This window comes from Corylus avellana, chromosome ca6, assembly GCF_901000735.1.
Source record: "Corylus avellana chromosome ca6, CavTom2PMs-1.0".
In the NCBI taxonomy this organism is placed as follows: domain Eukaryota; kingdom Viridiplantae; phylum Streptophyta; class Magnoliopsida; order Fagales; family Betulaceae; genus Corylus; species Corylus avellana.
This window is the reverse complement of record NC_081546.1, coordinates 20,255,379-20,270,328: the sequence shown is the minus strand read 5'-3', so window position 1 is coordinate 20,270,328 and position 14,950 is coordinate 20,255,379. Positions and strand designations below refer to the sequence as shown.

The window sequence follows — 14,950 nt, the reverse complement described above, 5'->3', positions numbered from 1 at the left end:
AGTCTCGTCTGAATCCTGTCCGGACAACTTTTACTAAAAAGGTCATATCTTGAGTTTCAAGCCTCTGATTGGAGCAATCTTTGCCGCGTTGGAAAGATAACTCAAGGATCTACAAAGTCATATTTCACAAGGTTTAGCTAATTCCAATGTTTACTGGGTCAAAATGGGCGATAAAGAGAAGACTATGAAGCTGGGCAGAATGACTCGTGTGCAATCTCGTTCGGACGAGATTGCAGACGGCCATGTGTTAAAAACACTTTCTGGCTGTGTTTTGTTGTCCCGTCCGGACGGCACATGTTCCCGTCCGGACGCCGCGTACCTGTAACAGTTTTAAATGAATATAAACTCTTTCCTAGGTCTAGGGATGATGAGGCTATTATAAATACACCTCTATAGGAAGAGAGAGTGACGAATTTCTGCATCTAGAATTCGCTTTTGTGTGCTAAGAGGGTAGAGTCTGTTCTCTCTCTTAGAGTGATCGTTTGTGTTTACTTGTTGATTGTTGAAGCGAAGTCGACCGGAGTTCCGGTGAAGGGAGATCACGTAGAAGGATTGTGCCAGCTGTCTCTGGAAAGGGCTACTGAGGTAGAAGGCAAGTGGGTCGCTTGTCTTATACAAGATCGTGTCAATTGCAAAGGTTTTGTAAGTGTGAACGTCTTGTAATCCTTTATTCTTTTACTGAGTTAGTTGATTTCCTGGGTTTGGCTGCCCCGGAGAGGTTTTACAATTAGAAAGTTCTCTAATTGGTTTCCTCTTCGTAACCAAAATATCTGTGTTGTTTATTGTTTATTGTTTCATATATTTTTGGTTGTTTATTAATTGTTAGGTCAGATCTATTTTCGCATAAATTGTGTGAAACACCTATACATTCAAAATAGGTGTCGTTTGGAGTCGTAATATAGAATTTTTCAGTTGGATTACAATAAAAATCTATTATAGAAATTAACAGCTATGTAATATCTACAACAATATTTGTTATTGTAACCCAACCCAACTACTAACACTACAAGAAATTAGGTCTTTAGAGGCGACATTATTTGGACGCTAAAAATCCTAAAGTGTATGTTATTGACAGCAGCATCAACTTTTGCACTAAAGGGTTGGACGCTAATCGTGCGACCCTAATGATCAACTTTGTGATTATTAGCGTCCACTTATAAGTGGACGCCAATGATTACTTTTAGCGTCGACAATGTGGACGCTAAAAGTCGTGAATTTTTGTCGCTGAAGCTTGAATCAACAGAAGGCAAAGTCAACGCTAGTGCTCCACTATCAGCGTCCACTCAAAGTGGACGCTAATGGTTACCTATTAGTGTCCACTGGGAGTGGACGCTAATAGGTAACCATTAGCGTCCACTTTGTGGATGCTAATGGTCATAAAAAAATTAAAAAAAAAAAGAAAAAGAAACAACCATCAAAGTCCAAAGTAGAGTGGACGTTGATGGTTAACTATTAACGTTCACAAAGTGGACGCTAATGGTCATAAAAAAAATAAAACGAAAACTACCATCAACGTCCAAAGTAGAGTGGACGCTGATGGTTAACTATTAGCGTCTACTTTGTGGATGCTAATGGTGGGCTATTAGCGTCTAAAGTAGAGTGAACGCTGATGGTTAACTAGCTGATGGTTAACTATTAGCGTCCACAAAGTGGACGCTAATGGTGGACTATTAGCGTCCACTTTGTGGACTCTAATGGTCATTAAAAAAATAAAAAAATAAACAACTATCAGCGTCCAAAGTATAGTGGACGCTGATGGTTAACTATTAGCGTCCATTAAGGTGGACGTTAATGATTGAAAAAAAAAATTAAAAAAATAACCATCAGCGTCCAAACTAAAGTGGACGCTGATGGTTGTACTATTAGCGTCCACTAATGGGTTTGACATTCTAAAAAAAAAATGTTAAATATTGGAACTTCTAAAAATTGTTACCGATTTTAAAAATTAAAAAATTAAATATTTTCTGACGTGGTAGTGCACCACGTCAGAACACTATATATATATCGTACGTCAGATTTTTTTTATTTTTTTTATTTTTTTTTTATTTTTTTTTTATTTTTTTTTTTTTCAGAGTAGTTTCCTGACGTGCGACACATGGCACGTCAGGAATCCCTTCGATACCCGATATTCACATATTGTAAAAAAATGTGCGGGATTTTAAAATTTTTCCGTCTTCTTGTTTCCCCTCAACTTTTTCACTCTTTTTATTCTTTCCCTCTTCATTTATTTCCCCCACACTCTCTCTCTCCTCTCTCAATCTCCCTTCTTTGCACATTGCAGGGCAGCTTCTTCATTTAATTTATTTCCCCCACTCTCTCTCTCCTCTCTCAATCTCCCTTCTCTGCACACTGCACGACAGCTCCTAGAGGGAAAAAATGAAAGCAGCAGATCGAAGAAGAAAGCAGAAGAAGAAGAAAAAGAAAAGGAGAAGAGAAGAAGAAAAAGAAAAAGAAAAAGAAAAGGAGAAGAGAAGCTGGGTACGTTAAAAAAAAAAAAAAAAAAGGAAGAAGAAGAAGAAGAAGAGAAGATAAGAAGATTTTTAGGTTTTTGAAGATTTATTGGGTTTAACATTTGGGTTTTTGTTTTTTTGAAGATTTTTTCGGTTTGGGTTTGGGTTTTTGAAAATGGAGATCGAAAAGAAGAGAGAGAGAATGAGAAAATGAAGAGTTGGCCGGAGAAAAAAAGAGAGAGAAAGAGAAAATTAAGAAAAGAAGAGAGGTGCAGAGAAAATTTTTCGTTTCAAAAACGAAAAGAAGAGTGAGAAAATCTCTGCACCACTCGAGTGGTGCAAAGATTTTCGTTTCTCTGCACCACGAAATTCCTAAAAAAAAATGATTTAATTGAAAATTAATTTAAATTAATAAATTTTTTAATTGAAAAAAAAATTCCAGAAAAAATTATTATTATTATTATTTTTTCTAACGTGTTGAAATATAACACGTCAGAAAATTTTCTGAAGTGTTAAAATGTAACACGTCAGAAAATTCTGACGTGCTAAACAGTAACACGTCAGAAAAAAAAATTTCCTGACACCTATGCTTCTGACATTCAACACACGTCAGAAGCGCCACGTCAAAAAAAATTTCTAACGTGTCAGACACCCTGACATGTTAGAAAACTCCAGTGAGAAAAAAATTGTTTTTTTGTAGTGATACATAGATCCATATAAATCACACAAAATGTCCATGTTGAGAAGGAACAGAAACTTAAATCATGGAAAATATGAATAACCAAGATTGATAAGTTAGGAAATCTTATTCAGGGACAGCATCAGTTGTCTCTTAAATTGTTCCTACTGTCAATTCAAAAAAATATGGCAGCACTTGTATCACATGAGCTTACAGCATCCACAATTTGATAGCGGTAGACAAATCAAATAAACCAAATAGATAGTAACAAAAGAAATAAACTCTGAACAAGAGAACAAGGAACAAGAAGGCAGATACGTAGACCTAAAACAGCTGAACCCCTAAGCTGAAAATAGGTCAGTAAGTTTATCTCTCATGCAGTAGTCTAGCAAAGAGTTCCATCAGTACAAATAGAAGCATGATAAGATCAGATGGGATTAAATAAAGATATGGATATAAATAGAAAAATTAATGAAAACGTGAAAATTCTATACATATTATTCAGACCGGCCAAGATGCTATTAACATCACAGACAACAAATTAAGTTCAACTTCTTGAACTAAATGAAGACAATCTAAAATACAGGAGAAGCCAACTATACTAATGCCAAACTTACCATCATACAAACAGTTCTTTGTGACAATTATTTTTATGAGATTATTCAAGGTAACCAGCTCAAAAAAAGATCATGACAAATAGATTAGTCTATATTCAAAGTACTTTTGATATCTCACATTTGCTGGATATTTCAAAAGAAGTGACATTTCTATCTATTTTACATCTATGACGTTTGTCATTACAATGTGGTCATTAAGCTTATTTCCTAGAAAGCAATTTTGTGGTAGTTTCAGTACTAAACCTTGGACTAAAACCTAGGATCTGATTTGCACTAATGAGTAATGACTGTTGTTTTAGTTAATTAAGTGAATGTTAGGTGTCAAATAATTTGTTCACCATTTGGTGGGAAGGTACATTGGAAGGAGAGAGACGAGGACGCTAATGGTGGACTATATGTAATAAATTATATAAGCAAGTGTAACATTTAAGTAATATGAACATCATAACTGAAAAACGTTATGCCGACTCCAAAAACTTGTTTATTACAATTTATGCGGAATTAATACTATGAAGTAATAAACAATTCAATCACCCAAAATATATAAAGCAATAAAGAGACAGACACAAATATTTTGGTTACGAAGATAAAACCATTTAGAAACCGATCAAAAAGTAAAACCTCTCCAGGGTAGCCAAACCCAGGAAATCACTATCAAAAGATTATCTAGAGATTACAAACACTAGGAACACTTACAACCCTTTGCAAGACCTTGGCTCTGTAAGATCGACAAGCCTACAACTCGACTCCTTGCTCACAATCTTCTTCAACGTGATTCTCCTTTATTGGACCCTTCCGAGAGACTTATCAACCGTAGATTTATCAAAGGAATAACTAAAACTCTAAGAGATTCAATTTAACGCTCACCACATATGATCTCTCTTAGCACAGCCTCCGACGAATGCTCTGGGGGTGAAAATTCGTACCTCTCTTCTATAATGATGTATATATGCCTCCAACAAAACTCTAGACCTAACCCACTTAAAATCATGTTTTTTAGCCTAAAACTTACGGGGTGTCCGGACAGGGCCTTGCGGAGCAAAATTTTAGTTTCTGGAAATGCGTGGTCCGATTGAGCTGAAATTTTGCAGGGACGTTCATAACACATGAATCTACATTATGAATGGTGGAGATTGGATTCTGAGCATTCTATATTAGTGTTTGAGCCCGTAAACAGTAGCCTCTGCATTTTGGAACTGAATTAAACCAACACAAGAACTAACAAACTCCCTATTTGGCAATTCAGTGACAAAACCAAAATACCGAGCCAATCCCATCTTCTCCCCATATTTACACTCCCTTTTTGTCACAGAATATATGACAAAAGGCCTTCATGTTTCCTGAAATACTTCACAAATTACATCAAGGCATATGTGGAACAAGAAGACATAAATAAAACTCATAAAAAAATGACGTAGAATGCGTGATCATAAAGAAACATCAGCAAAACTTCCCCTCAATGTATGACTCAATTAACAACAAGAAACTGGAAATGCAAAACATGTTTCTCCCCCTCAAAAGTCAAATGAACACACATAATACACACATCAATGACTCATGTATTGCACAATGAATATCCCAAACATGCAAAATATACATGAGACTAGAAATGGCAAGAAACTCATATTGCTTAACCCAAGCAAAGAAAAATGTTCCATTCAACCCATGCTTGTATGGTGTGTGTGTAAGTTATCCAAAGAGAAAAATTTCCAACTTACAAAATGAGGATAAAGTTTCACAACCATGAGGTTTTGACAAGTATATCAAATCAAAAGTCAAACCTTATCATACTAGGGCCTAGCCACTCTCATCCTATACATTTCTCTTTGTAAAATATTTTGCACAAGTTTGACACAATGAAATAAATTCCTTTTGGAATATGATCTTTTGATTTTATTTGTTTCACTATTTTGTTTATTTTTCTCTTTGAGAAAGTGTCCTTAAACTTTTGGTATTTATCACAAAAGAGAAAGCAGGAATTTTTAAGCCCTAGGTTCAACTAGCATATGGTCAATTTGAAGAATATGACTAGTCAAAAACCTCATATGGTTACCTAACAGACCTCACAAATAAGGTGAAACAAAACCTCAATTTAAGCTTAACTGTGCACAAGAGATAAAGTATAGGCAAAATGTACCACATAAGCTCAGGCTTTAGGTAACCACAAAAACAAGTTCATTGACACAAATTTCAATCTCATGCATATTAAGAACATTCCAAGACGCAAGGAATTAAATTCATAAAAAGTAACATGAGAAATTAATGGACTATCTAGGTACATAAGACAAAAGAAAGAAAAGAAAACAATCAAAGTAACATATTTTTGTCTTTTTGAAAATTTTCACAAAAAAAATGCACACGAACGAAAACAAATGCAAAACAAACAAAAATGCAATGCAAAACAAAACAACATGCTTGAATTGAGATTACAACAGGTAAGACATGAATGTCCTTTAGCATTAAACTTTCATCACATCTTATAGGTCCCACTACAAAATATTTAATAACTACTTCTAGGTCTTCACAAGACATTACACATTCCTAAACATTTGATTAGCAAGTAGACAAAAATCTTGGTGATCCGCACACAACATCTCATCTAGGATATTCAAAAATAAGCAAAACAATCAATCTTAGGCATGTTATTGACTCACCTAACTTTAAGTGAGATCACTACCACTCCCCCTCAATGGGTGAATGGTATAATCCTTCCTAATCCAAATCTTCTTGAAAGAAGGTGTAGAGACGTGAACATTTTCAATCTTGCCTAATCTAGACAAACCTCCCATCATCAGTGTGCATAACCCCAAAGGTTCTTTCTTAGAAACATAACTTTTATTTTTATGCATATGAGGTTTCAATTTAAAACAGTTGAGTCGAATGTGACCAACTTTTCCACAATGATGACAAGTAGGGATAAACCTTTTTGGAGGTAGATTCCTAGGAGGATGGACGACTCTATACTTGGGGTAAGATACACAAGGTTCAATATGAATTTTCTTAACTTTCTTACCTTGTGAGGTCAAGGTAGCTGCTGTTTTTCTTTTAACCAAAGAGTCTTCTACTTTTTCTAATTTAACAAATATTATCTCAGAAGTAGAATCATTGTTAGAAGACAAAGCAACATGACAATCAAAACCTAACTCATATTTATCACAATCAGAGTTCTGAGTATGCAACATATTCTCAAGGGAATTGCTAGATAATTTTTTCAATTGAGTTTTTGATTCTTTTAATTTATTTTCTATCAAATCAACTTTAGAACCTAAAACTAGATTTTTAGATTTTAAAGAATCAATTAAAACATGTGATTCAGACAATTTAGTAACCATAGATTCTTCCACATGTTTAAGATCTTGAAAATCCTCCAAACAATTTGTGTATTGATGTCTCAAAAGAGTGAATTTTTCCAACAAATTGTTGAAGGAGTTTATAAGATCATATTCCCTTTGAGAAGTATTCATAGCAAACAGGAGTGAATAGATTTCACTCAGGAATTTAATCCAAACATAGTAAACCTGCTCTGATACCAATTTTAAAACGTTATGCCGACTCCAAAAACTTGTTTCACACAATTTATGCGAAATTAATACTATGAAGCAATAAACAATTCAATCACCCAAAATATATAAAGTAATAAAGAGGCAGACACAGATATTTTGGTTACGAAGAGGAAACCTTTTAGAAACCGATTTAAAAGTAAAACCTCTCTGGGGCAGCCAAACCCAAGAAATTACTATCAAAAGATTATCCAGAGATTACAGACAGTAGGAACACTTACAACCCTTTGCAAGACCTTGGCTCTATAAGATCGACAAGCCTACAACTCACCTCCTTGCTCACAATCTTCTTCAACATGATTCTCCTTTATCGGACTCTTTCGATAGACTTCTCAGCCGTAGATTTATCAAAAGAATAATTAAAACTCTAAGAGATTCAATTTAACGCTCACCACATATGATCTCTCTTAGCACAGCCTTCGACAAACTCTCTGGGGGTGAAAATTCGCACGTCTCTCTTCTATAATGAGGTATATATACCCCCAACAAAACCCTAGACCTAACCCACTTAAAATTATGTTTTTTAGCTTAAAACTTACGGGGTGTCCGGACAGGTTAATGGGCTGTCCGGACAGGGCCTTGCAGTGCAAAATTTTAGTTTATGGAAATGTGGTCCAGACCCGGGGAAGGGCGGTCCGGACCGGGCATGCAATTACCATTCTGGAAATGCTGTCCAGTCTTGATCAACAGCTCCGATCGATGGGCGTTTGTGGTCCGATTGAGCTGAAATTTTGCAAGGACGTTCATAACACATGAATCTACATTATGAACGGTGGAGATTGGATTCTGAGCATTCTATATTAGTGTTTGAGCCCATAAACAGTAGCCTCTGCATTTTGGAACTGAATTAAGCCAACACAAGAACTAACAAACTCCCCATTTGGCAATTCAGTGACAAAACCAAAATACCGAGCCAATCCCATCTTCTCCCCATATTTACACCCCCTTTTTGTCACAGAATATATGATAAAAGGCCTTCATATTTCCTGAAATACTTCACAAATTACATCAAGGCATATGTGGAACAAGAAGACATAAATAAAACTCATAAAAAAATGACGTAGAATGCGTGATCATAAAGAAACATCAGCAAAACTTCCCCTCAATGTATGACTCAATTAACAACAAGAAACTGGAATTGCAAAACATGTTTCTCCCCCTCAAAAGTCAAATGAACACACATAATATACACATCAATGACTCATGTATTGCACAATGAATATCCCAAACATGCTCCAAATATGCAAAATATACATGAGACTAGAAATGGCAAGAAACTCATATTGCTTAACCCAAGCAAAGAAAAATGTTCCATTCAACCCATGCTTGTATGGTGTGTGTGTAAGTTATCCAAAGAGAAAAATTTCCAACTTACAAAATGAGGATAAAGTTTCACAACCATGAGGTTTTGACAAGTATATCAAATGAAAAGTTAAACCTTATCATACTAAGACCTAGCCACTCTCATCCTATACATTTCTCTTTGTAAAATATTTTGCACAAGTTTGACACAGTGAAATAAATTCATTTTGGAATATGATCTTTTGATTTTATTTGTTTCACTATTTTGTTTATTTTTCTATTTGAGAAAGTGCCCTTAAACTTTTGGTATTTATCACAAAAGAGAAAGCATGAATTTTTAAGCCCTAGGTTCAACTAGCATATGGTCAATTTGAAGAATATGACTAGTCAAAAACCTCATATGGTTACCTAACAGACCTCACAAATAAAGTGAAACAAAACCTCAATTTAAGCTTAAATGTGCACAAGAGATAAAGCATAGGCAAAATGTACCACATAAGCTCAGGCTTTAGGTAACCACAAAAACAAGTCCATTGACACAAATTTTCATCTCATGCATATTAAGAACATTCCAAGATGTAAGGAATTAAATCCATAAAAAGCAACATGAGAAATTAATGGATTATCTAGGTGCATAAGACAAAAGAAATAAAAGGAAACAATCAAAGTAACATATTTTTGTCTTTTTGAAAATTTTCACAAAAGAAATGCACATGAAAAAAAACAAATGCAAAACAAACAAAAATGCAATGCAAAACAAAACAACATGCTTGAATTGAGATTACAACAGGTAAGACATGAATGTCCTTTAGCATTAAACTTTCATCACATCTTATAGGTCCCACTACAAAATAATGATTTGGTTTAATAACTACTTCTAGGTCTTCACAAGACATTACACATTCCTGAACATTTGATTAGCAAGTAGACAAAAATCTTGGTGGTCCGCACACAACATCTCATCTATAAGCTTTTCAAAGATCATGATATATGAATTTCTTGAAAAATCCTTTATGAATTTGCCTCAAAACAAGAATCTCAAAACAACCATGTATACACTCTTCATACAAAAAGTGTAACAACAAAAACAATGCAATGCATAAACAATAAAGCAAAAAAAAAAAAAATGCAAAGCAAAGAAAAATAACACGCTCTAGGATATTCAAAAATAAGCAAAACAATCAATCCTAGGCATGTTATTGACTCACCTAACTTTAGGTGAGATCACTACCACTCCCCCTCAATGGGTGAATGGTATAATCCTTCCTAACCCAAACCTTCTTGAAAGAAGGTGTAGAGACGTGAACATTTTCAATCTTGTCTAATCTAGACAAACCTCCCATCATCATTGTGCATAACCCCAAAGGTTCTTTCCTAGAAACAGAATTTTTATTTTTATGCATATGAGGTTTCAATTTAAAACAGTTGGGTCGAATGTGACCAACTTTTCCACAATGATGACAAGTAGGGATAAACCTTTTAGGAGGTAGATTCCTAGGAGGATGGACGACTCTATATTTGGGGTAAGATACACAAGGTTCAATATGAATTTTCTTAACTTTCTTACCTTGTGAGGTCGAGGCAGCTGCTGTTTTTCTTTTAACCAAAGAGTCTTCTACTTTTTTTGATTTAACAAATATTATCTCGGAAGTAGAATCATTGTTAGAAGACAAAGCAACATGACAATCAAAACTTAACTCAAATTTATCACAATCAGAATTCTGAGTATGTAACATATTCTCAAGAGAATTGCTAGAGAATTTTTCCAATTGAGTTTCTGACTCTTTTAATTTATTCTCTAACAAATCAACTTTAGAACCTAAAACAAATTTTCAGATTTTAAAGAATCAATTATAGCATGTGATTCAGACAATTTAGTAACAATAGATTCATTCACATGTTTAAGATCTTGAAACTCCTCCAAACAATTTGTGTATTGATGTCTCAAAAGAGTGAATTTTTCCAACAAATTGTTGAAGGAGTTTATAAGATCATATTCCCCTTGAGAAGTATTCATAGCAAACAGGAGTCAACAGATCTCACTCAAGAATTTAATCCAAACAGAGTGAACCCGCTCTGATACCAATTGAAAAACGCTATGCCGACTCCAAAAACTTGTTTATCACAATTTATGCGGAATTAATACTATGAAGCAATAAACAATTCAATCACCAAAAATATATAAAGTAATAAAGAGGCAGACACAAATATTTTGGTTATGAAGATGAAACCTTTTAGAAACCGATCTAAAAGTAAAACCTCTCCGGGGCAGCCAAACCCAGGAAATCATTATCAAAAGATTATCCAGAGATTACAGACACTAAGAACACTTACAACCCTTTGCAAGACTTTGGCTCTGTAAGATCGACAAGCCTACAACTCGTCTCCTTGCTCACAATCTTCTTCAACGTGATTCTCCTTTATCAGACCCTTCCGATAGACTTCTCAACCGTAGATTTATCAAAGGAATAACTAAAACTCTAAGAGATTCAATTTAACGCTCACCACATATGATCTCTCTTAGCGCAGCCTCCGACGAACTCTCTGGGGGTGAAAATTCGTACATCTCTCTTCTATAATGATGTATATATGCCCCCCAACAAAACCCTAGGCCTAACCCACTTAAAATCATGTTTTTTAGCCTAAAACTTACGGGGTGTCCGGACAGGTTAATGGGCTGTCCGGACAGGGTCTTGCGGAGCAAAATTTTAGTTTCTGGAAATGCGGTCCGGACCCGGGGAAGGGCGGTCCGGACCGGGCATGCAATCAGCATTCTGGAAATGCTGTCCAGTCTTGATCAACAGCTCCGATCGATGGACGTTTGTGGTCCGATTGAGTTGAAATTTTGCAGGAACCTTCATAACACATGAATCTACATTATGAACGGTGGAGACTTGATTGTGAGCATTCTATATCAGTGTTTGAGTTCATGAACAGTAGCCTCTGCATTTTGGAACTTAATTAAGCTAACACAAGAACTAACAAGAACATATGCAACTTTATCACTTGGACTTGAAATGTTTGAGTGAACAGCCGTTGTAAGAAGCTAAGTGTGTAAATTCATATGAGAATCTTGTGCTTTGACACCATGACATATTCCTAGCTTCTTTTAAGTATCCGGCCTTCAGTGTTAATGTCTCATAAAATAGTCAAAAATATAATAAGATGTAGAAACAAGCATACACAAAGACTATGATTTAATGAGAAAGGCCAAAAAACCTTATGATCACTACTAATAATAGGTTTCGATATGGGCGAAGCCAAGATCTTAATTTGCATGGCTTAAAAAATGAATCTACGCAAGAGATAGTTCCAAGTTCTAAAAGCCAAGCTTAATTTATTCATCATTAAATCACTGATTTATGCATAACATCGCCCAATTATAATCCTAATAGAATTCAATGACTAATTATGAACTTAGCACTAAATTTAAAGATAAATATTACAACGAGATTACCCAAACCCTACGCCTTACAACTTCTTTCTGATCAACCGAAATTCAAATCATAACAATTTTCCTCTTAGACATTAGCCGGGTCTTCTGTTGGACCCCTTGTTGACTTGCGTATGAAATTACACAACTTCTTCGCCATCCAATAGAGTAGGTGAATTATGTGAATCAACTTCTTCGCCATCCAATAGAGTAGCCGAATTATGTGAATTACCCCAGCAATCAAAACGATTCCCATCCAAATATATACCAATTTAAACGCCAATGAGCTAACTTTATCAAGAAGATGATTTGGGGTCACCAAAATCACTGCTTTGATGTAGGTCAATGTCATGAACGCGACTGAGATAGTCATGGCTAACGTCAAAAGCCATATAAAGAACTTGCTCCTAAGAGGATATCCAGTAATGACCAAAAGTATGACGCATAGAGATGCAAAGAAAGAGGTGGTATTGAAATATAAGAAGAATAGGTAGTCGTCTGGATAGGAATAAGATAAAACTGCTGTGCCGCCTTCACATATATTATCTTGCGTACAATAGAAACCATCCGTGGAGTTGGTTGTATTTTGTTGCCAAACGCCACCTGGTGGGCTGATCCCAGCTTGGAAAGCCATGGTTGCAATTACAGTGGCTACTACCATCAATGTGCCACGTGTTTCTTCCATCCAATTTCCATGGTGCGTCCAGTGTTTAACTAAGAACTAATGAACGCACTCCCACAATCTCCTAAACCTTGATCGAGCTAGCTTTCCGGATTGAGCTGGTTGTGCTTCATCAGCAGTTGGTGTCGTTGGTAGGGAAGAATTTAGATCAGTTGATCTTCTGACACCGGCTTCTTTTAGAATGTTTTGGATTTCAAAACATTTAAAATCTCTTGGACAGACGTCTAAGACATCCAAAGCTGTGTAACCAATCTTGTTCATGGCATTAGCCTGTGTTTTTATTTCTGGTACTGAAAGTAAGTATTTTACGTCCTGCATAAAGACAACAAAAAATAAATTTAATTCAACCACATTGAATGATCATTCTTGGGTCAGTTACTACTTTTTGCATGATTTTTAGTAGAACCGCATCAAACGAAGGGATCTTTCTATTTTTGATGGGCATGTATGAAAACATCGTGAATATTCTTCCATTGTTTTTACCTTTTCTGCGAACATATTGACGAATACAAGCAAACTAACATAAAAGGGAAGGAGAAACAACAAGTAGATGTCCAATAATTTCGTAGACGTGGATAGTGTGGTACTTTATATATCACTAGAAATAAATCTTTAAAAGAGTAGCCATAGATATTGTTAACGCACCTTCATTTGCTTGAGCATCACAGCTAAATGCAATATGGAGTTTCCATCGTGGTCTTTGGAGTTGAGGAATAATTCTTCACAATTAGCTAATACCACCAACAATTTTAGAGCACCCAGATGATTATATCGAACACACAAGTGCAAAACACTGTCTCCATCGAGATTCACTCGGATGGACTCTCGTCGAGCAATAATTAACTCTTCTATGATCTCTATTCGTCCTCTCATTGCCGCTAAATGGAGAGGAATTCTCCCATCTTGATCACGAACTAAGCAAACATCTGCATTTGCTTGCAAGAATGCTTGTACCAGGTCAGTGTATCCCTCTGCAGAAGCCAAGTGAAGTGGGGCTCGTCCCAGCGAGTCTTCCTCTTCTACAAGTTTAGGGTTCTTGCTGACAAGAACTTTACAAAATTCAAGGTGGCCAAGCAAAGCTGCTATGTGTAAAGGGGTCTCACTTAAGGATGTGAGTGAAACTTTATTGAGGATGAGTGGATCCCTTTGGATCAATCTTTTCAGGGTGATTACACACCCATTCAGTGAGGCTTCATAAACAGCAGCCATATTCTCTTCTTCATCTTGCCTTCTATCCATTATAGAGAGAGTTCAAGCCGTCTCTAGTGAATGTGACGGTTGAAGAACTTCAGCAAGAAATTATAAACTTACTAGAGCTTGGTTCTTTGCATGTTAACTACTATAAAACTATAAAAGGATTACCTTTTATAATAAACTTCAACATTAGAAAAAAAGAAGAAATTTCAAATAATAATAATAATAAACGTCAACTGGATGGTGGGTGGCAGAGTATAGAAGGAAACAAAGTCGATAAAAGACAAGTTATACACTCTATTACTCTAAGATCGATGGCGAATTGATGGTGGGGCGTGAAAAGGGCTAAAAGAAAACAAAAGGAAAAAGGGAGGAAACTTCAGAAATTATATATATGTGCATAATATTAAAATATGGATAAGGTGTACTACATATATATATATATATGTATCTATGTTTCACGTGCATAAAAAAACTCCAATTTCTCAGGCTTTTATGTTCTTTTGTTCAATCGGGCGATTTAATAATATTTATTTTTGTTTTACACATAAACGAAAAAGAATATAAGAGGTGTACATTCACTTGTGAGGTTTGTGTCACACATTGATAAAATATAAAGAAAAAAAAGTAGTTAATAGATCTAAGTGGATCCAAGCCTATTAGCTTAAGCTTTTTGGGCTAGAATTTGTGTTTTAATATGTATATAATTAACGTACTCTTGTTTGACTACCCATGGTGTTTCTCTCTCTAACAATTGGTATCAGAACCATGGTTAGCTTTCGCTGGTATGAGTGCCTTGGTTTGACAAGTTTAGTCATGTGAGTGAAGATTTGTTGTGCATGGACTTGTGAGGTTTATGTCCCACATTGATAAGGTATAAAGAAAAAGAATAGTTAATATACCTAAGTGGATCCAAGCTCATTAGCTTAGGCTTTTTGGACTAGAAGTGGCCGGTGTTCTAATATGTATATTAACTTACTCTTATTTGACTACCCTTGGTGTTTCTTGATCTCCCCAACAATTGATATCAGAG

General features: G+C 35.5%; 1 pseudogene; it reads right to left on the bottom strand.

The window, feature by feature from the left end:
- Positions 1–12,129: 12,129 nt before the first annotated feature.
- On the bottom strand, positions 12,130–13,962 carry LOC132185318 (ankyrin repeat-containing protein ITN1-like; annotated as a pseudogene).
- Positions 13,963–14,950: the final 988 nt, after the last annotated feature.